The following is a 24,257-nucleotide window of genomic DNA, read 5'->3' on the forward strand; positions in this document are numbered from 1 at the left end:
TACGGAGTGAAATTCTCTAGTTGCCAGACCAAGGAATTAGGGATACATAACTTATCAGTTTGCATGCACGATACTAGGAAAGGATTGTTTTAGCTAGGATTACTGCGTTATGAACCTATGGGGAACACTTACACCATAGTTTCTCTCATCACTTGATAAACACTAAAGTTATAAACTTGCTATTTTTATTACTTAGGAATAATTAACATTTTTGTTACACAACCCCCCCCCCCCATTCAATTAATTATTTTCGGAAAGGACTTGACTAAATAGACGTAATCGTAGATTGAAGTTAAGTCTAAATCATTTTGCTCGTGGATCGACCCCAACCTAACAATTGTGTTCTTTACTTGATACGACCACTTGTACTTCTTTTGGGAAGTATAATTTGAGCGTATTAGAAATCACATATGTGTGTGTGAAGTGTAAGCCGCTTCGAAGAAAATGATTTTTAAAAGCCCATCTCTCTATACACTCATGAAACCAGGATGTGTTCATGGCAGAAATGAACACAACCGTAAGAACCATAAATGGTAAAGGTTTAATTGTGTGACATATGGTTGTTTAAGTATACACCAAAGCTCGACGGTTCAGAGATATCGCATCTACCGATTAACTGAGTAAATCCGACATGTGTTCGCTGCAGAAAGTCCAAGGAGAAACCTACTTATCTAGATGCAATTAATATTGCTTGTAAAGTATACATACTAGTAAGATTCTTCGTCTTGGAGTCATTCCCCATTCATGTAGTGGATTGTTGGGTTTTAAATGGTGTGAATGGAAAATGAAGAGTTGCGACTATTATGAAGAGACGGGACTTTTATGAAAGATTGCGACTTTTATGAAGAGTTGCGACTTTTATGAAGAGTTGCGACTTTTATGAAAAGTTGCAACTTTTATGAAAAGTTGTGAATTTTATGAAGGTGACGACCTTTCCGAAATATTTTGATTTTTTCAAAGGTTTTGTGACCTTCTGGTAAGGTACAATAAGAACCTTTTCGCACTGCCCTTTGTTTTCTATAAATTGAGGGATTTCCTCTCATTTTTAAAAGAGGTTTTTCTGGACTTCTTCTTCTACTACTAAATCTAGTACTCTAAGTGTACTTTACTGTCGTTGACCGACTCACTGACACCAGCGTTTTGGGGATCAATACACTGGTGATTGAGATTATTCTATCTTGGGAGTACATATTCCAAATCAAACCTCGGATATTAGATGAGAATAATTTCCTTAAGGGGACAGTGTGCATTCAGTGGGCTTGATTTTCTTTCTATGCTTCCAAATTCTGGTATGTGTTACAAATTTTAGATTAGTGAATCAATTTTTGTTCTGCTGTTCTTCACTGGTTCATTAAATTTTGGTAACTTCGTGTTTCTACAAAGTTTGTTTGTGTCACGCCCGGATTCTGGAATCCGAACGTGACCGACGTCGTTAACCTCTAAGAGGTCGCAGACAAGCCTCTTAGCATTCGTCATAACATGGGATCATTAAAATTTGCGGAAAAATTAAAAAAAAATTAATATACTAAAGTATACTTAGACTTCATACTTAAGATTTATAAAAACATACGGTAGTCTAAAAAATTGTCTCACATATATAAAATCATCTAAAGAGTACAAATCTAGACATAGCCAATAATAGTTAATATGCCATATTGGCTTTAATACAAAAGGGTCCAAAGAACATAACGGAATAATGTATTCTAAAAACTACTAAATTTTCATAAGGCTGTAAATTGAAAAGGTAATGTCCCGAACTTGAGGACCTACCATGACTTGGAGAAAGAGTTCCAAGCTTCTTCAAATCGACCTCCTTAAGCTTCAATGGACGGAACCTATAGTTGTAGTATTGTAAAGTAATGGTGTTAGTACGCCATATGTACTAAGTATGGGTATATGCACATAACACATAGGGACATGCATGAAAAAGAATCATTTATCATATCTTTAGAAAACATGCCAAGCTATATAAAAATCTTTAATGCACATATCATATAACATATACAAGATAAGGATTTCGTTGACATCAAACATGATTATAATTATCAGAATCTTATCATAAAGTCACATTAAAAATTCATATTCAACACATCATATAAAAATAACATACAAAACACTTACCACTGATCCTATCCCCAACCTACAAGTGCAATGGTCATGTGAAGCCCCATAACCCCACATAACCAAGTAGATAAGATAGGAGACCATAAGTAAAGCTTTGCTTCATATAACAATGTAACTCAATAAAATATTCATTATAAGGATCAACATTCATGTAAGAGTAACATCATATATCATAAACATATATCTTTCACATCATTATATTACTTAAGAACAATCTCCTAGGACTTCCCTTAGAGTCAACTTTTGCAATGTCTAGGTAGCGTCCCATACCACTACCTATACTAAGCAAACTCCACAAGTAACCCTAGTCAATGATCGTTTACTTGTCTTTCATTTTCCATGAGGCAACATACGCATTAACCAACATAGACCATGTGAGCTAAACATGAATTTCGGTGTCATCAAACCCCACACCAAAAAAAGGTGGTCTACTGGCCATAGTAAAACCTACATGACATAGCTTTCTAGGTGGAAACATAGTTCAAGAACTAGGAGATGTATTAGAGACCCATAGTTTCACATTACATGGAAGCCTCAATCTCATGAGAACTATTGTGAACCTACCTTCCCCTGGGCAAGGGACACTTCGCACATCTAGTTCATCGGTACTTAGCTTAAGTCCCTTTTCTTGAAATAACCTTTAATTAATTTTTCATAATAAACTTATCATAGGTCATAGGAGATTATCTCCTTGTATAACATGATCATGAGCTCTTTTAGATTATATGAGAATTGTCCTTTCATAGTAACCCTTCATACGTGAGATATACATGGTATAATCATCTTGTGTAAAGCGTACAAGAGAGTATCATGACTTTCATATTCATGTTCTTATCATAATCTCACGATTTATATGTTCATAGCCAGCATATTCACATAGAAACATCATACATACTTTCATAACATAGCATCAAGAATTATAGGCTAACATAAACATCGTATAGTAATCGCAATTTTAGAAGACTTACCTCTTGCTTCCAAGAATATTATTCATCATGCGATATTCATAATAATACTTGGTGAAATAATCAATAAAAACTCATAAAATAATGTACAAGATCAATACATAGCATAGGAGAAGGTAAACGGGTCATTAAAGGGTTCATTCAAACCTTAAATTCTCACCCTAACAATTACATGTTATAATGTCATAGAAACAATCATAGGAAACCATCATATAGGTAAGAATGTACTTCACACTAAATTCAAACATAATTAGCAGAATATACTAAAAGATTCATGCGAATTCAGATATATAAACATTTACTTCTTATTGAATAACATAAATCTAGGGTTAGGAAGAAAATCTGTTTTGTAGAGTAAAAACCCTAGAATTGAAGCTCTTGAAAACCTATATTGAAAGGACCCCTTCGGGAAAGGAATCCCAAGAGTTATTACCCATACCTTATTGATGAATAATCCACAAAATCTTGATTTGAAACTTTGAAACCCCTTCGTCTTCTTCCTTAAGTTTTTCTTGTTCTTCAATGGAGATTGGAAAAGAGAGCATTCTTGAGAGATTAAGAGAATTTTGTTTGATCTTATTTGGGACGTGTAATTGTGGTATAAAACTGACCTAAAATCTTTATATCGACGTCCCAAGACTTACCCTAAAGAACCTCCACTTAAAGTTCCCAAAACGCCCCTCATAGATTGACTAGAATTAGAAGAACACTTTTATTTAACCGAAATCTGGATATTGCTTAGTGGTTTCAGTTTTGACCAATTAAATTAATTAATTAAGTTGATAATTTAATTAATTAGGTAACCTAGGGTAATTAATAAAGTACCCCTAAGTTGTTAGGACCATAACCAACCCTTTGGACCATCCTAGGTTAGGTACTAGGATGTTTCTTAGTTAGTTACTTGTCTAGTATAAGGATTTTGGTTTGAACATTTTAATTAATTAATTAAGTTTCTAATTTATTTAATATTTAACCTAGGGTAATTACTAAAGTACCTATAACCAACCCTTTGGACCATCCTAGGTTAGGTACTAGGATGTTTCTTAATTAGTTTCTTTTCTTAATGTCACCCGGTTAGGTCTTAGGTTGTCGGGTCCCTTAGCTAGATATTTTTGGTTGGTCATAGGTTAGTTAGTTAGTTAGTTAGGTACATTAGTTAGTACCTTGAATCAGTTAGGAAGCTTGTCCCCACGTGATTCTACATGTCTGCCACCTAACCACCCTCATCGATTCGATTGGGGCTTGTCTCTTGGCCGTTGGTAGCACATGTGTTGCTGCTCATTACTTGTCCAAGGACCCTCACTATGTCCTTGGGCACTGATTAACCTACATGATCATTTTAAATTGTTATGTGCTATGGTACCTAGGCCTGGCACATGGGTGCCTCGTACCTAATGTGTGTAGGCGAAGAAAATAAGAGTTACATAATTTTAGCTTAGGGCCTTCATTTCAGGTACAATCCCTAAATAAGCTTGGTTTAAGTTTCTTGTTTAATATATGAAATTTTCTAACACCCTTAAGCCAATATTCTCCAATATTCCCAATATTACTTAATATTGGATATTGGGATGCCTATGTACCCACAATACCTATTCTAAAAACCTAATAGGCTCTTCGACAAATACATTTTCTGGGAACATCATTTTAAGCATTATTAAATATACTAAGCTCTAATCTAAGTCATGTAATTTCCAGAGTGTTATAGTTGGAATCAGTAAGATTCTTTAAACACATATTAACAACAATTTCATATATATTTTCTAATCTATTTCTGATTCTAGTTTCTCGATTAGTTTTAATTTTCTCGTTGTGAAAATATTCTTAAACTTTTTTGTCTTACCACATTATTCAAAGTTTTGTTCTAAATATGTTAGGATTACAAGTTGAACAACAAATATTTCGTTTGGAGTTCAGGGACTGGCTCCTTGTACCAATCAGTGCACCAAGGTCACCTGCCCTTGCCAATTTTCAGTACATTGCTCTGTCTAAGTTCTTTTAAAGTGTACATTAACTCCCTATCAATTCTAACTACTCTAAAATACTTCTAAACATCTAAAAATCATCCATAACATGAATGATAATCTTGAGTTCATAATTAAAATTTAAGGTAGATGTAAGAATCATGTCTTGAGAGTTCTTCGAGTAATTACAAAAAACCTTTTACAAATTGTTTTAAAACTTGTTTTAAGACTTTACATTGAGTTTGAGGAAGATTAGATATAATTTAATTTTATTTAAAATGATTTATGTGAACTAAGTATTCCCAAGTGAAACTTTTTTGAATTTAAGAAAACAGGAAACATCGATTTCCAAAAGAGTTCATGAGCAATTTTAAGTACTGTCTCTTTTAAGAAAAAAACCTTTTGAGTAACAATCTCAAAGTTTGGGAACAGAAACTATTTTATTTTAAAAATAATGAGAGAACCTTTTGAGTAATAATCTCGAAGTTGGGGAAGAGAATTTAAAAAAAAAACATAACGAGCTAAGTTATATTTTGGGAGTAGTACTGAGTATCGATATGGGTGTGAGTTCTAACAAATCCACCACCACCCCCATAAACCATGCAGCCAGTGTGGGTAGTAAAGGTCGTACTTTATAGATGATTCTTTGTTGCTTTTTAGTATAGACTAGTAGATCAACTTACTTAGTAGGTTCTATACCCCGGCAAAGTATAGGACATTCTAGTACCGTGGGCTAGAAGTTGTATTGTCACATAACTCAAAGTGATAGTTGTCAGTTGAAGAATCTCCCAAATAGAGTTATATTGTATTTTTGCACATAAAAGAGTATAATTGTATTTTTCAAAACATTAATTTGTAATCTATTATTGTTTTTTTTATATTGCATCTTTATTACTACATTATATTGAAATGAGTTGAGTTGTGATGGAATAAGTGTTTCATCAATTCCTATTCAAGCTTATGTCTTGTTTAGATTACCTCTCACATGGTCGTAAATTCCATGTACTTGTGCCATTTGGCCTCCATCTTTTATGATGTAGATACATGTAACTAGGATCAGCATCTAGAGCTTCGTTGATCCAGTTCAATTTTAGAGTATTGGTGAGCCTCCTTTCTTCCGGAAGATCCCTTCTTTACATTTTCTTTTCAAATTTTCAGTTTTTTAGGATGATCGAGAGTCTTGTTCTGAAACCCCTCAAAGTATTAGGCACTTCATAGATAGATAGACATTAGTTCATGAGTCTTTTCATTTTCAGTTGTTCATGTTGAGACTTTAATTGCCTCTTTCATCAAGTTGAATGTTTCTTTAAACATTTCTAAGTTTATCTTTTGAGACATTTGAGTTACAGTATTTTTTAAGTGATTTTAAAATGAGTAAGTCTTCCGCTAAGAGTTAATTCATGCCAAGGGTTCACTTGGGTCCAACAATGATTCTCGAGTGCTGGTCACACCTAAGATGTAAGCTCAGGGCATGAAAAACTTGGTATTAGAGCACAAAATTCAAGAGTCCTAGGGTGTCTATGAAGTCGTGTCTATAGAGTTCTAATTATCGGTGTGAAGCGCGCCACATCCATAATAAGGAGGCTGCGGTATTTAGGAACTATCTCACTTCTTTGATACTTTTTTGTGTGATAGAGTTCATCTCTATAAAATTTTCTTTCTTATTCATGCTTGCATGTATTTTTCAGATCATGCCTCCATGAAGAGCTGTCCGAGATCTTCCTAATAGGAGGAATGTTGAGGATTAAAGGTTACCTAATGCACTAGAAGTGCAACCCAAAGAAGAGTTCACTAATCATGTGTTTCGGGATGCTATCCAGATGTTGAGCCATGTTTTGACTAACCAACCTTGGTAACAACAAAAGAATCAAGAGGATGTGGCTGACACATCAAGGATTGTGAGTTCTTAAGGATGAATCCTTCAGACTTCATCGATTCAAGTGTCAGTAAGCATCCGGAGAACTTTGTGGAAGAGTTAAAGAAAGTGTTTAAGGTGATGCATATTGTTGATGTTGACCGAGCGCAACTACCTGCATACTATGTGAAAGGTGTTTCTAGAGTATGGTAGGACCAATGGAAGAAGAATTGTAATGACCCAAGGGGTACACCCACTACTACAAAAAGGGCTCTAGCGGCAATAAAAAATGACATTAGCGGCAATAGTAAATGTCGCGACATCCTTTACTGGCCATTGATCTTTAGCTGGTGTTTCAGGGGTTGGCAAAGCCTTTGTTGGTCATTCTCATAAAATACGGTAAAGGGTAACATTTATAGCTGCTAAAAAGTATTACTTTTAATGGCAATTGTTTGCGGAAATTATTTTAGTCGTTAAATCAAATTTATAATGGCTAACTATGCTCTTTAGCATCCATTTTTATAGCCACTGGATACAATTGAATTGTCGCTAAAAGCTGATAGTTCTAATTGCAATTTTTCTTTCCAATTTGAATATCTACGATCCAAAAATATTTTATCATCCATTTTATTATTCGAATCCTTTTCGACAATTATTTGGCCACAATTATAAAGGCTATACTATGCATTGTGAAAACATCATAATTTCTCCCTTCAGCATCCATTATATGACCAACAAATTAAATTAAATTGATGCTAAAATTCACAAACTATAACACCAATTATTTGGCTACTACTAATGTTGTTACTGAAGAAACAATTTCCGTAAGTGCTAACATATTACTTTAATATATAAAACAAAATATATCTCATTAAATATATACAAACTAGTAAATAGATAAGAAATATCACAACACAAAAATAAGCTTACATTATTGGAACTAATATAACTAATCCTCTAGAATGTGTCTTCAAATATGTTCCGCGACTCTTCGTCATATTAAAATCTTCCACATTTGCAATTTTTGAATATTTGTATTATTTGAAATAATAGAATAAATTTGTCAAATGGTTGAAGTGTAATGTGAAAATTTAACTTGTAGTACTAGAATATAACTTATTTATAACATTGTTGAAAGAAATAAATAATATATGACAAAGCTTCAAGATGCTACCATTTCTTATCAACAAAATTGTCTACCACAAGTATTGCAGGATTTGTTAGTCATTTACCTTTGTAGTGATCAGTGTAGAGAAAGTAGTTGTTATTGATTTTTCCTACCAACTGAGATGAACTACAAAGTGTTGTCCATCTCATTTTATGATATGATTTGTACAATGATGAATACATTGTCAGTAAGTTCAAGAAATATATGAACATTAACCTTCGCAGTTGGAGTTACCTAATTGCCCTTTAGAGTTGGAGGAGAAGAATTAGGTATCAAAATATCTAGAATAACAGTTGTAGTCATCCAGATATGATAACACTTACTTCATAAACATTGTAAATATTTCTTGAAAAAAAGAAGAATTTAGTTAAATACGAGTAACGTAGATGTCATGCATTTGACCAAAGATACAACAATATCATAATAATTGTTGGGTTATGGGCCTTTTTCCCTTCCTATGTGGATAAATAAAAGCCCAATTTGGACCAACCCATTTTTGCCCATAGGCCCATTCTTATGAGGCAAATATAAGTCTATTTAGGTCTTATTTTCAGACATACAAAGAGTTTTTTAGCAGCCAAAAAGAGAGAAAGAGAGCAGATTTTCGCAGTCAAAAATTCAGCCCTAACAGCCAACTTCAAATTGCGATTCCCGCTTCGTTTCTTGTCCGATTGAGCTGATTTTTGGACAGCATATTATATTCATCTCAATATTTGATTAGGAACTGACAGAGTTGGATTTGGTGGCCTGCAGCTTCAGTTTTGCTGTCGTGAACAGTAGCTGCGAAATTGGTGATTTTGCTCCTTTAATTCTCTAGATTTGGTGCAATCTTATTTTGTTGTTGCTCGTTGTTTGGCACTTGTTTTGTGGCCAATTTTGGAGAACAATATTGTAACTCTTGGTGATTATAGTGGAGCTTTTGGTCCCGTGGTTTTTTACTCTTCACATCGAAGGGTTTTCCACGTAAATCTTGGTGTCTTGTGTGATTGGTTTATTATTGTCTTGTTATATTTGTTTGGTTGAATTACTTGCTGCCTTACTATCATATTGCTTGTGGTTGTTTGTCTTCTCTTGGTTCAAATCGAAAAGGGAAAGTATAGACTTGGGTATTCTTCCGCTGTTATCCTGTCAGGCATTCTTTGTTAGTGCCTTGTCTTTCCCAACAAAGTGGTATCAGAGCATTGGTTATTGTTGATTGTCGTTTTGAATGATGGAGGCAAATATGAGCAAAATGGTGTGTTTAAATGGTAGTAACTATCATATTTGGAAAGGCAAGATGAAAGATCTTCTATTTGTCAAGAAGATGCATTTACCTGTGTTTGCTTCTAATAAGCCTCAGTCTTTGAATGATGAAGAATGGGAATTTGAGCATCTGCAGGTTTGTGGCTATATTAGACAATGGGTTGAAGATAATGTTAGAAATCATATTGTGAATGAGACACATGCCAAAAGTTTGTGGGACAAGCTCGAGACACTTTATGCTTCGAAGACTGGCAACAACAAGTTGTTCCTATTGAAACAATTAATGAATATCAGGTATAAAGAGGGCACTCCTATTTCTGATCATATTAATGATTTTCAGGGTGTTCTTGACCAGCTGTCCGGAATGGGTGTAAAGTTTGATGATGAGATACAGGGACTTTGGCTTCTTAATACTCTGCCAGACTCTTGGGAAACTCTTCGAGTTTCTTTGACTAATTCTGCTCCCAGTGGTGTTGTAACCATGGAATATACTAAGAGTGGTGTCTTGAATGAAGAAATGAGAAGAAGATCTCAAGCCTCATCTTCTTCAGCTTCACACTCCGATGTTTTGGTTACTGAAGATAGGGGGAGAAACAAGTCCAGAGGTCAGAATGATAGAGGTAAAAGTAGAAGCAAGTCAAAGTCTAAATACAAGAATATTACATGTGACTATTGCCACAAGAATGGGCATATCATGAAATATTGTTACAAGCACAAGAGAGATATGAGACAACAAAAGAGAGAAGGCGATAATGAAAATCGTGTTGCTGTTGTTGCTAATGATGATCTTCTTGTTTCTTGTGATGCAAATGCCATTAATCTTGTTCGTGATGAGTCTAGCTGGTTTGTGGATTCTGGTGCTACTTCTCATGTCACGCCAAAGAAGGAATTATTTTCTTCTTATACTCCAGGTAATTTTGGAACGTTGAAAATGGGCAATAATCATGAAGTTGAAGTTATTGGCATTGGGACAGTTTGTTTGGAAAGTAACAATGGTTCCAAACTAGTTCTCAATAATGTCAAGCATGCTCCAGATGTTCGCTTGAATTTGATTTCTGTGGGATATCTTGATGATGAGGGTTATGTTAATACACTTGGTGTTGGCCAGTGGAAGCTTACTAGAGGTTTGATGGTTGTGGCCCGTGGTGACAAGTTGTCTAACTTGTATGTATTTCAGGGCTCCATGTCCAGAGACTCAGTAAATTTGGTGGAGAATGATACTTCATCAGAGTTATGGCATAGAAGGCTGAGTCATATGAGCGAGAAGGGGATTGATAGTTTGGCTAAGAAAAATTTGCTTTCTGGAGTGAAACAAGCAAAGTTGAAGAAATGTGTTCATTGCTTAGCCGGTAAACAGAAAAGAGTTTCTTTTCAGAGTCATCCGCCTTCAAGAAAGCTTGATTTGCTGGAGTTGGTACATTCTGATTTGTGTGGTCCTTTTAAGGTAAGATCTCATGGTGGTGCACTTTACTTTGTGACTTTTATTGATGATCATTCTCGCAAACTCTGGGTATTTCCTTTGAAGTCCAAGGATCAAGTACTTGATGTGTTCAAGAGTTTTCAGGCCTTGGTTGAAAGACAAACAGGGAAGACATTGAAATGCATCCGCTCAGATAATGGTGGTGAGTATATTGGTCCTTTTGATAGATATTGCAGAGAGCAGGGTATTAGGCATCAGAAAACTCCTCCAAAGACTCCTCAGTTAAATGGTTTAGCAGAGAGGATGAACAGAACTCTAGTTGAGAGGGTTAGATGTATGCTTTCAGATGCTAAGCTGTCAGATTCCTTTTGGGCAGAAGCACTTAATACTGCTGCTTATGTTATCAATTTATCTCCTGCTGTTGCTTTAGATGGTGATGTCCCTGACAGAGTTTGGACTGGTAAGAATGTTTCTTATGATCATCTTAGAGTCTTTGGGTGTAAAGCCTTTGTACATGTTCCTAAGGATGAAAGGTCAAAGTTGGATGTTAAAACTAGGCAGTGTATCTTCATTGGTTATGGTCAAGATGAATTTGGCTATCGTTTCTATGATCCTGTTGAGAAGAAACTTGTTAGAAGCCGTGATGTTGTGTTCTTTGAAGACCAAACAATTGAAGATTTTGACAAAGCTGACAAGGCTGATTTTCAGAGTAGTGAGAGCTTAGTTGATGTTGATCCAGTTCCTTTGACTATTGCACCGGAAGAAAATCTTCATAATGATGAAAATCAAGTTGATAATGAAGATGGTGATCATGTTCAGAATGACTGGCATGATGTTGTTGATGCTCCAGTGCAAGATGATGTGGTTGTCCAACAACCAATTATAGATGCTCCAGAGAGTTCTCTCAGACGATCTAGTAGAGAGAGAATTCCTTCATCTCGTTATTCTCCCAATGAGTATGTACTCTTGACTGACGGGGGAGAACCTGAGAGTCTTGATGAGGCCATGGAAAGTGAAGAAAAAGAAAGGTGGTTTGATGCTATGGAAGATGAGATTAAATCCTTGCATGATAATCATACCTTTGATTTGGTTAAGTTACCTAAAGACAGAAAAGCTTTGAAAAACAGGTGGGTTTTTCGGGTGAAACATGAAGATGGTAATCCAGTTCCACGGTACAAAGCTAGATTAGTTGTCAAGGGATTTAATCAGAAAAGGGGAGTTGATTTTGATGAGATATTCTCTCCAGTTGTGAAGATGTCATCCATTCGTGTGGTTCTAGGCTTGGCTGCAAGTCTAGATTTAGAGGTTGAGCAAATGGATGTTAAAACTGCTTTCCTCCATGGTGACTTAGATGAAGAAATTTATATGGAGCAACCGGAAGGTTTTGAAGTCAAGGGTAAAGAGAATTATGTTTGCAAATTGAAGAAGAGCTTGTATGGTTTGAAACAAGCTCCCAGGCAGTGGTACAGGAAGTTTGGTTCTTTTATGAGTCAGCAGGGCTTCAAGAAGACTTCTTCAGACCATTGTGTTTTTGTGCAAAAGTTCTCTGATGGTGACTTTATTATTGTGTTGCTTTATGTTGATGACATGCTTGTTGTTGGTCATAATACTTGCAGGATTCAGAAGTTGAAGCAAGAGTTGAGTAAGTCTTTTGCTATGAAAGACTTAGGACCAGCAAGGCAGATTCTTGGCATGCAGATTGTCCGTGATAGAAAGGCCAAGAAATTGGTATTATCACAAGAGAAGTACATTCAGAAAGTACTTCGCAGATTCAGCATGGACAAAGCTAAGGTTGTCAGTACACCTTTAGCTATGCACTTCAAATTGAGCACGAAACAGTGTCCTTCTAGTGATGATGAGAAGGAAGATATGAAGAAAGTTCCTTATGCTTCAGCTGTTGGTAGTTTGATGTATGCGATGGTTTGTACAAGACCGGATATTGCTCACGCTGTTGGAGTTGTTAGCCGTTTTCTTTCTAATCCGGGAAGAGAACATTGGAATGCTGTGAAGTGGGTTATGAGATATCTCTGTGGCACTTCTAGTCTGAGTTTGTGTTTTGGTACAGGGAAGCCTATTCTTTGTGGTTATACTGATTCAGACATGGCTGGTGATGTTGATACTCGCAAGTCTACTTCAGGGTACTTGGTTACTTTTGCAGGGGGAGCTGTGTCTTGGCAATCTAGGTTGCAAAAATGTGTTGCTCTATCTACTACAGAAGCTGAGCTTATTGCTGTCGTTGAAGCTTGTAAAGAATTGCTTTGGATGAAGAGATTCTTGGGGGAACTTGGTTGTGCTCAAGAGAGGTATGTGCTTTATTGTGACAGTCAAAGTGCTATACATCTTGGCAAGAATTCTACGTTCCATGGTCGGTCTAAACACATTGATGTGAGATACCATTGGATTCGAGATGTGTTGGATTCTAAGTTGCTTGAGCTTGAAAAGATTCATACAAATGACAATGGTTCCGATATGATGACTAAAGCTTTGCCAAGAGGGAAGTTTGAAGATTGTTGCATGGTCGCCGGGATGGCGGTCTCCTCTACATAGTCGTGAGGGGGAGAATTGTTGGGTTATGGGCCTTTTTCCCTTCCTATGTGGATAAATAAAAGCCCAATTTGGACCAACCCATTTTTTCCCATAGGCCCATTCTTATGAGGCAAATATAAGCCTATTTAGGTCTTATTTTCATACACGCAGAGAGTTTTTTCAGCAGCCAAAAAGAGAGAAAAAGAGTAGTTTTCGCAGTCAAAATTCAGCCCTAACAGCCAACTTCAAATTGCGATTCCCACTNGCGATTCCCGCTTCGTTTCTTGTCTGATTGAGCTGATTTTTGGACAGCATATTATATTCATCTATATCTTTGATTAGGAACTGACAGAGTTGGATTTTGTGGCCTGCAGCTTCAGTTTTGCTGTCGTGAATAGTAGCTGCGAAATTGGTGATTTTGCTCCTTTAATTCTCTAGATTTGGTGCAATCTTATTTTGTTGTTGCTCGTTGTTTGGCACTTGCTTTGTAGCCAATTTTGGAGAACAATATTGTAACTCTTGGTGATTATAGTGGAGCTTTTGGTCCCGTGGTTTTTTACTCTTCACATCGAAGGGGTTTCCACGGAAATCTTGGTGTCTTGTGTGATTGGTTTATTATTGTCTTGTTATATTTGTTTGGTTGAATTACTTGCTGCCTTACTATCATATTGGTTGTGGTTGTTTGTCTTCTCTTGTTTCAAATCGAGAAGGGAAAGTATAGACTTGGGTATTCTTCCGCTGTTATCCTGTCAGGCATTTTTGTTAGTGCCTTGTCTTTCCCAACAATAATCCTTATTCTCCATCAGAGACCTGCTTCCAACGCCTAAAGTATTTTCTTAATGCATTGCCCAGGGTAAATTACATTTAACTCTCTTGCTGCTATTTAACTACCAACAACATGTAAAAACTTCTTTAAGGATTTAACCAAAGCCTTGCTAGACACCTTAAACTTCCACAGAAATGTGAAAACCAATTTCGCCCTCCTACTTTGTAGTGCCTAATCAACTATTACTTTAAAAGGTAAATGGTTTTTTTTTTAGTCAATCTTTAGTCTATGGGTACAAGAAGCACAAATAAGTGCGACTCTTGAAAATAATTGATTTAAAATTAGATAAAACTTCAGAGATCAACTACATTTTAGATTTCTCATAAATAATTTTTTTCCATCCTTCCTTGCAAATCAACTTAAGATAAAAAGAAGAAACTGTGATTTTTCCTGTGCCTAGGATTTAGCTTTATGTTCCCTTTTTACTTCTTTTTGAGAAAAATAAAAGAATATCTTCATAAACAATTGTACCTAGATAGGACCAAACATCTTTTTTTCTTTAGTTTGACTGCTTATTTTAAAATTGAGGTCATACAAATACACTAGGATTAAGCAACAGACACAAGTCAATATCCATGTCCTGGTATTCAAAACCCTATAAAAGAATAAAGCTACACACAACCTTTCAGATATTATAAAAAATCATCAAAGTAACACTAAGTAAAGCTTTCAGCAAAAACATTGGCAAAAATTTACCTAAAATTTATTTACTTGGTTAAACATGGGAAGTCCAACAACAAATACTTTATCATACAAAAACTAACTTTACACCCTTTTTTTTAGAAGGTAACAACTGCACTAACTTAAACTTTTTTAATCACACTATATTGTCAAGCCCACCTTACTTCAATAAGAATAGTTATCTTAGCATTTTAATTTCTAAACAATTTTATTGCACAAGGATGAATGAAGTTAAAAAGACTCCATCTCAACAAAAAAATCAAATCGAGCTAATAAATAATCAATTTTGAGGTCTTGTTATGTTGAGATCTGGAAGTAATATAATTTCTTATCGAGGAGCTGATTACAAGTATCCTTATTTCTCTGGGAATAGCTTCAAGAATAGCAGTGGACAAGATGATACCCCAGACTTGTCCATGGGTATGGAAGAGCATATAACTAACTCATCTGGCATGGATGCGGTAAAATCTGATGCATCAGACACAAAATATCCTCCAGGTGTAGGTTCTCCAGACAGAGTTCGATTTGAATTGCCTTCAGAGTCAAAACATACTGAAGAAACAAATAAGTTGCTAGAAGGACTTGGTCCTCGTTTTACCGATTGGTGGGGTTGTGAGCCACTGCCTATCGATACAAATCTTTTTCTTGTTATTATGGAGTAAAACCTAAATTCACAAATAATGAAATGACCACATTGAGGAGACATTTTCCTTGCCATTTTGCATTAGGTAAGTTTAATCTCATTTCAGACTGTTATTTAACTAGGAAACACTTGTTATACTTGTTGGATTTTGAAAAAGTGTGAATGGAAAATGAAGAATTGCGACTTTTATGAAGAGTTGTGACTTTTATGAAATATTGCGACTTTTATGAAAAGTTGTGACTTTTATGAAAATTTGCGATTTTTATGAAAAGTTGTGACTTTTATGGAAAGTTGTGACTTTTATGAAAGGTGACGACCTTTCTGAAAGATTGTGACTTTTCCAAAGGTTTGTTACCTTTCCGATAATGCACAATAAGAACCTTTTCGCACTACCCTTTGTTTTCTATAAATTGAGGGATTTCCTCTTATTTTAATATAGAATTCATGGACTTCTTCTTCAACTACTAAGTCTAGTATTCTGAGTGTACTTTACTACCGTTGAGTGGTTCGCTGACACCGGAGTTTTTGGTATCTATACTTTGGTGATTGAGATCATTTTACCCTGCGAGGTCATATTCCAAATCAAACATCGGATACTAGAGGGGAATAAATTCCTTAAGAGGACACTGTGAATTCAGTGGACTGGATCTTTTTCCTATTAAATATTTCCAGATTCTGGTACGTGTTTTACAAATTTTAGATTTGTGAATTAATTTCAGTTCTTCTATTCTTCTGTTCTTCACTGGTTCATTAAACTTGGTAACTTCGTGTATCTGCAAAGTTTGTTGGAATCAGTAAGATTCTTTAGACACATATTAACAACAATTCTTCTCTAAGAAAAATATTTCGTATATTTTTTTTAAATCTGTTTCTGATTCTAGTTTTGCTACTAGTTTTAATTTTCTAATTGTGAAAATGTTCTTAAACTTTGTTGTCTTACAAAGATGTTCAAAGTTTTGTTCTAAGTATGTTCGGAATAGAAGATGAACAACAATGTTAAGGAAATTATTATACTGTTAATATTTTTTTGTATTCTACTGATTGAGAGAATCTGATCATGGAAGTAGAAGATAAATGCATTACTTATCCATAATTCATTGCTTTGTCTTAGCAAAGTTGAAGTGAGAATGTAACAAAAAAAAATTTATGGTATTCCGTTTAAAGATTACCAGGTAACCTTCTTATTAAATTATCTAAGGAGGAAAATAGTTTCTAAGAGTAATCATCTTTGATTTTTTATTTTTTTTATTATGTGTATCTTTGGAAAAAGATTTGCAAACCATATGTTGTGGAATGAATTTTACTTCGCAGATATTGTTGCTTTTAAAATTCTTTAGTTTGCAAAAATGAGAGATGCATAGTTTTGTTTGATAAAATAGTATGTCAATTGTTATAGTTGGAAGACTATTTGATAAGAAAAACATTTCTATGTGATAAAGAATATGTGTTATTCTGTTTGGAGAAAAAAAAACTTTTGTAGTTTTATACTCCATGAGAAATGTTAGTGTGTCTTATTTTTGTAGACTAAAAACTTTTGTGGTTTTATAATCTGGATAAATTGAACTCTACAATTGGTTTGAAGAATATGAAAACTTCACATAATAAGTCAATGTTGTACTTTTGATTTTCTATAAACTTCAATGTATTATAGAAATAAATTGTACAATTTTTTTTGTCAGTGAATTAGAATTTGTGATTTTATATTTCTATGGAATGAACTTTGACATTGTGTAAACATTGCCAAAGAGAATTGCAGCACTATAATTCTTTCGTAGAATAATGTTTCCAACATTCAAATATATGGAAAAACTATTTTCAAATACTTGAAATATATTTTTGAGATCACATTTGAAATGTGGGGGTTATTTTCTTAGGATTAGACTTGGTGTCTAATTTAACTTTGGAGCAAAAGATATGAAATTTAATGATACTTTTGTATTATGTTATACCCACAAAATTCTTGGAGTATATTTTATTGTGGTTGTTGAGTTTCTCTGTTACTAGTATATAGTGTGACTAGTATGAAACATCCAAATTATATATATACTTGTTCAAAATAATTGTGTTCTTTTATGGTAAAAAAAAACACTTAAAATGTTGTGATTTTTCATGAAAAGATATTTCTATTATAATAAAAGTATTTGCATAGACATGAATATTGGTGAATAGTCATTTGTTATGTTTTTGTAAAAATAACATTTGGACTATATTGTCTTTATTGAACCCGATGAAACTTTGTTCATGGGTAGTTCTATAACAATCATATTGAAAGTTATGGAAATGTCCTTCTGAAAAGGATATTTGACAATCTAAACAATGTTTGTATCACACAAAATTGTAAGAAATAGGAACAAAATATTAGAGAGAGAAAAAAAGCTACCTCTCGAAGAGCTTTTCAAACTCAATGTTTTTATTTGTTCTTACTTGATTGAGTCAATGTTTGTGACATGAACACTTGGAACATGTCAATTACAAAACCAAGTTTTTGTGGAATCTAAGTATGTTGAACATTCTTATAAATCTGTTGAAAGGAATTCTAATCCCTTAGAATTGATTTACACTGACATTTGTGATATGAAATTAACATCATCTCATGGTGGGAAAAAGTATTGTTACTTTTATTGAGAATTTCATTATAAATGACTATGTCTATTTGCTGAATGGTAAGGATGAAGCAATAGAAATGTCTAGACAATGTAATATCGAAGTTGAAAATCAGTGTGAAAAAATATATAAGAAGTGATAAGAATGGAGAGTATAAATCTCATTTTGCAGAAATATGTTTGGAAAGTGAAATATCAAACTACGACCATATTCACATCAAATCTAATGAAAAACCGAACGTTGAAAGAAATGATGGATGCATTATTATAAGTTCGGGTTTACAAAAAACTTGTGTGGAGGAACTATCCTTATTGCAAAAGGGAACAACAAAAAGTTGTATTTTTAGAAAGAAAGCGACTTTGTTTGATCAGAATACAATCTTTTCCATATGAGAAATGGAAAGGAAGGAAATCCAACTTGAAATATTTCAAAGTGCGGGAGTATCTAGTCAAAGTCCAAGTTCCTATTCCTTAAATAATTAAAATAGCACCTATCACTGTGGACTGTAAAATTAGACTTGAGTAGTCTAGAGAAGGGTCTAAAAGGCCTAGGAAATGAAAAGGATAATGTACTTAATAAAGAGATTCAGAGGCTTAGTAAAATGTTAAAGGACATTTACTTCCTTCGAATATGATTTTGTAACTTTTTTGTGTCTTCTGTAGACTCATCCTTTGGAAAGATGGTGTCAATAAACAATATTGAAAGTTGATTGATCTTGTTCAAGAAAATAAACCTTTGGGTTCAAAATGAATCTTTAGAAGGAAAAATAACAGTTGATGAAACTGTTGAAAAATATAAAGCAAGACTTTGTGTCAAAGGCTTTAGAAAAAAAATAAGATTTTGATCTTGTCGAAATATATACTCGTTAGTAATTAGAATTACATCCATTCGGATGCAAAAATTATTACTGTGGTATATGACCTCCAAATTCATCAAATGAATGTGAAAAGAACTTTCTTAAATATAGAATTGGAGGAAGAAATTTACATGGAACAACCCGAGGGTTTTGTGGTACCTGGTAAATAAAGAAAGTATGTGAACTTCTTGTTAAGTCACATTATGGAAGCACCAAAACAATGACATAATTCAATCAAACCATGTCGGCAAATGGATTGAAGAATGATGGAAGTGATAAATGTGTTCACATTAAAATCATAAGGTCATTGTTTGTTTGTATATTGGTGATATGTTGATCATCATAGAGACACTAATGACATAAATGCTACTAAACATATGCTATAAAGCAAGTGGAATGAAAATTATTGGAGTTGCTAATGCGGTCTTAGATATAAGAATTCGTAGAACTCCATAATGTTTAGCATTTTCACGGTCTCATTGCAATGAAAAGGTACTTAACTAGTTCAAATATTTGAATGTCAATATTGTCAAGTGTCCGATAAATGTGAGCTTTGTATTTCAAAAGAGTGAAAATAAAAGTGACTCACAATTGGATTGTGCTAGATTTTTGGGAAGCATGATGTATATATCATATAGTGTGTGCGATTAGATATAGCATTTGCTATTTTAAACTGAGTCCGTTCACAAGTGATCCCAAATAAATTCATTAGATGACAATAAATAGAGTTTTGGAGTATTTAAAATAATACTTAAAACTATGTCTTGCATTATAACAATATCCAACAATATTGAAAGATATAGTGATGCAAATTGAATCATCGGAAGAATGAAGTAAAATTCACGAGTGGATATGTATTTACTATTGGTAGAGGAGCAGTCTCTTAGAAATACTTCAAAAGAGACATGTATCGCTAGCTCTACAATGATCTTTGAGCTAGGTGCTCTAGATAAGGTCGGTGAATAAGTTAAAAGACTCCGGAATTTCTTAATAGATATTCTATTTTGCCCAAACCATTGGCATTAGTATGCATACACTTACACAGTCAAGATGCAATAGGTAGGGCATGGAGCATGAAGTATAACGGAAAGTCTCGTCATATACGACATAGACATGATACTGTTAGAAAACTACTCTCTAGTGAAATTATCAGAATTGACTATGTAAAGTCAAAGGATAATGTGTCGGATCCACTTACAAAAAGGCCTAACTAGAGAAAAAGTCAAAAGATCATCTAAGGGAATGAATTTACGGCTTAGGACAAGTCATCATGGCGGTAACTCTATCTAGCAGACTGGAGTTCCAAGAGCTAGATTCAAGGAGAAAAACAAAGTTGTGAATGACGGTTCAACATTGTCAATAAACTCAATCCATTCTCATGATGAAGACAATGCTCAGGGACAAGGATACAACATTAAGGCTTGTTAATGAGTTAATAAAGCTTAATGATTTTAATGATTTGCTAAGTTTGGCAGAGTTGACCAAATAGTGTATCTACGCGATAACACGGTTAGAAATCATCTATGTGAGTGTGAAGTGTAAGCCGCTTCAAAGAAGATGATTGTCAAAAGCCCATCTCTCTATACACTCATAAAACCAGGAGGTGTTCATGGCTAAAACGAACACAACCGTAAGAACCATAAATGGTAAAAGGTTAATTGTGTGACATATGGTTGTCTAGGTATACATCAAAGTTCGACGGTTCAAAGATATCGCATCTACCGATTGACCGAGTATATCCGACATATGTTCACTACGGAAAGTCCAAGGGGAAACCTACTTATCCATATGCAATTAATTATTGCTTATAAAGTACACATACTTGTCCGATTCTTTGTCTTCGAGTCATTCCCCTTTTATGCGGGGGATTGTTTGATTTTGAAAAGGTGTGAATGGAAAATGAAGAGTTGCGACTTTTTATGAAGAGTTGTGACTTTTATGAAATGTTGCGACTTTTATGAAAAGTTGTGACTTTTATGAAAAGTTGCGATTTTTATGAAAAGTTGTGACTTTTATGGAAAGTTGTGACTTTTATGAAAGGTGACGACCTTTCTGAAAGATTGTGACTTTTCCAACGGTTTGTGACCTTTCCGGTAAGGCACAATAAGAACCTTTTCGCACTACCCTTTGTTTTCTATAAATTGAGTGATTTCCTCTCATTTTAATATAGAATTCATGGACTTCTTCTTCAACTACTAAATCTAGTATTCTAAGTGTACTTTACTGTCGTTGAGTGGTTCGCTGACACCGGAGTTTTTGGTATCTATACTCTGGTGATTGAGATCATTTTACCCTGGGAGGTCATATTCCAAATCAAACCTCGGATACTAGAGGGGAATAATTTCCTTAAGGGGACACTGTGAATTCAGTGGACTTGATCTTTTTCCTATTAAATATTTCCAGATTCTGGTACGTGTTTTACAGATTTTAGATTTGTGAATTAATTTCAGTTCTTCTATTCTTCTGTTCTTCACTGGTTCATTAAACTTGGTAACTTCGTGTTTCTGCAAAGTTTGTTGGAATCAGTAAGATTCTTTAGACACATATTAACAACAATTCTTCTTTAAGAAAAATATTTCGTATATTTTTTTTTAAATCTGTTTCTAATTCTAGTTTTGCTACTAGTTTTAATTTTCTAATTGTGAAAATGTTCTTAAACTTTGTTGTGTTACAAATATGTTTAAAGTTTTGTTCTAAGTATGTTTGGAATACAAGATGAACAACAATACTTACTCATGTATTTTTATCAGGAAGAAACAGAGAACTCAAGGATTGACTGCTGCAATTGTTGCAATTGTGATGCTTTGGGATGAATTTTAAATTGCAAAAGTTTCTATCAAAAGAGGAGTTAAGAACACTAACAGTGAACTGATGGCAGGAGGGTTGAAAGTTCTTGAAATTAGTTTAGTCCTTTGATGAAATACTTTTGTTTTTATTCAACACTTTGGTCTTTTCAAGAAACTGACTATACTTTGTAAAACTTATCCTATTGTGTTTCACATAAAAGTAAAATTTGCAGTGGCTGACTGGAGGAACCTTGCTCTCGAGGGATAGGGAATTTATTGTCTTCTACGAAGGGAAGGACATCTTTCCCTCTGCAGTCTCTTCATAAATAGAAGAACGGAGAAAGCAGGTTTTTTGTAGTGGAAATTGGAACGGTGTAAATTCATCAATAGTAAATGCTAAGGAAAGGAAACAATCCATTACAGGAAGTGTTCCTGATGATGGACATGCACACAAAAATAACCAGAAAGATGTCAAAGAAAAAAAGGAACTTACTTCCATGGAATTTGCTATCAAGAGAACTATAGATAAATTAACGATGGTATGTGTTCGTAATGGTTGTGTATGTCCACTTTCTTTCCGATTCTAGTATTTGTGTTTGAATGTTTTAAGTTTTCATGTCAGGCATTGGAAATGTCGAGGCAGAGAAGCTACTTCTAGAGCTTGAGGAGGATTATGTGTCACAATAATCAGATAAGGATAAAAGGGAATAACTGAAGAGAAAACATTCATGTTGAGGAAGATTGGCTTGAGAATGATGTCATTCTTACTTCTTGGTGAGTGACTCAGTACTGCAAGCCTGTTTCTTTTGCCAACACATTTACGTAAGTTGAATAATGTTTTTCTTTACTCATACGCAGGTAGGCAGGGATTCATTGATGGAACAGACGAGAAAATGCACCTTCATTGGAAGTATAGGGAATTGGTGAAGGTAATAAAGGGAGGAAAAACATTGAAGAGGTCCACCAAATAGCTATAATGTTAGAGGCAGAGAGTGGGGGAATACTAGTTCTTGTTGAGCGAGTTAATAAGGGTTATGTGATCATGTGTTGATAAGGGTTATGACATATGGTTACATTATGCAGGAAGGAAATGAATCTATAGTAATATTTCCAATACTGAAAAATATGAACTAAATTTTTTGAAAAGTATACTACAATGGTAAGGATTGTCAAGATCAACGATGGATTGAGAATCTTAAATGGCATGGGCTAAACAGAGAAATGAGAGAGAAGCAAACGTACAGTATGACACGAGGGATGTACTTATTACATATGACAAGATAGAAACTGCGAAACCCTCCAAGCAAAGTAGAGACATGTGGAGGAAATACTAAGACAAATAGTGCAAGGCTTTTTTAGCAGAGGCAACAGGATAACTTTACTAGTAGATAAACTTAAGTGTTATGAAATATTATCCTTAGAAGAGCAGATTTTATATAGTAGGGAAGATGAGTTCTTAGAAATTGGGTCATTATGTACAACGCGTGTGTGTCTTGATTTGGAATTTCGTTCTTAATCTGAACATAACTCTACTTTGATGATAAATGTTTTACTTTCTATTCTACTGTTTTAATTAGCAATTGTGAGGCTGATGAAGACAGAAAAATAAGCATGTTTCAGGTTCAAAAAATTTGCCCCTCGTTAAAAATTATGGAGGCATTCAAGCACTCTCTAAGTATGTTATGAAGAGTGAACCTATTTGGTGCTTGGACACTCATCAGTTCTAAATTTTGTTCGACAGAAATTATATGTACTTTGCGAAGTTTCATATCTGAAGGACCAAATCTCGGTTCTATGTAAGATTTGGTAAGTGACATATATGTCCTAGTATGTCTTAAGTCTACTTATATAAACATGATCCAGTTTACTTAGTTCTTTTTTATGATTTTTCAAATACTAGTTTCTGGACACGTGCTTCGCACGTGTGTTCCTTGATATGTTAGAATGACTAAAATGCAATGAAAACATATAGTGTGTAAACAACATGTAATGAATAATATAATATAAAAATTATAAATAAATCTTTAATAATATAACCATAAAACACCAATGAGGGGCACATTTTGATGTTTCAAATTAGTTCTTTTTAAGCAATCTACTATAACTTTTAAACTTTGGTTAATAGTTACAAACTGTTAATAAAGTTACACATGGCTAATTTAAGCTCAAACAAGTATTTAGACTTACGACTTCATAGAAAACTAAATTAAGATGTCTAATAGAGACGAAAAAAACACAGAAAAAATAGAGAAGGAAAAAAGTACAACGTATACATGCTTCATAAGACGTTGATCAATAATAATGTAGATTAAAAAATAAATACAAAATTAGTATATAATATTTCGAGTTCTTATTGACTCTTTCTGCCATATCCTATCAAATTCAAGAGTCTTCTTCATGATATACGTCGATAACATAAACTATTTGAACATACATCAATTTGAAAATGTCTCAGTTTTTAAAAAGTAGCTTATCGATTATGAAATTGAAATCTAAATAAAAAATAATATTAAAAGAGAAGTAAACATAAATTGTAAACAAACAAGATATCTAGCAAAATTATGGATGACTAATCATTAAAGCTACAAAAATCTCAATAA

General features: G+C 34.1%; 1 pseudogene; it reads left to right on the forward strand.

Moving 5' to 3' along the window:
* Positions 1-14,315: 14,315 nt before the first annotated feature.
* On the forward strand, positions 14,316-23,323 carry LOC107027603 (annotated as a pseudogene).
* The last annotated feature ends 934 nt before the right edge of the window (positions 23,324-24,257 follow it).

This window comes from Solanum pennellii, chromosome 8 (assembly GCF_001406875.1).
Source record: "Solanum pennellii chromosome 8, SPENNV200".
NCBI classification, from domain to species: domain Eukaryota; kingdom Viridiplantae; phylum Streptophyta; class Magnoliopsida; order Solanales; family Solanaceae; genus Solanum; species Solanum pennellii.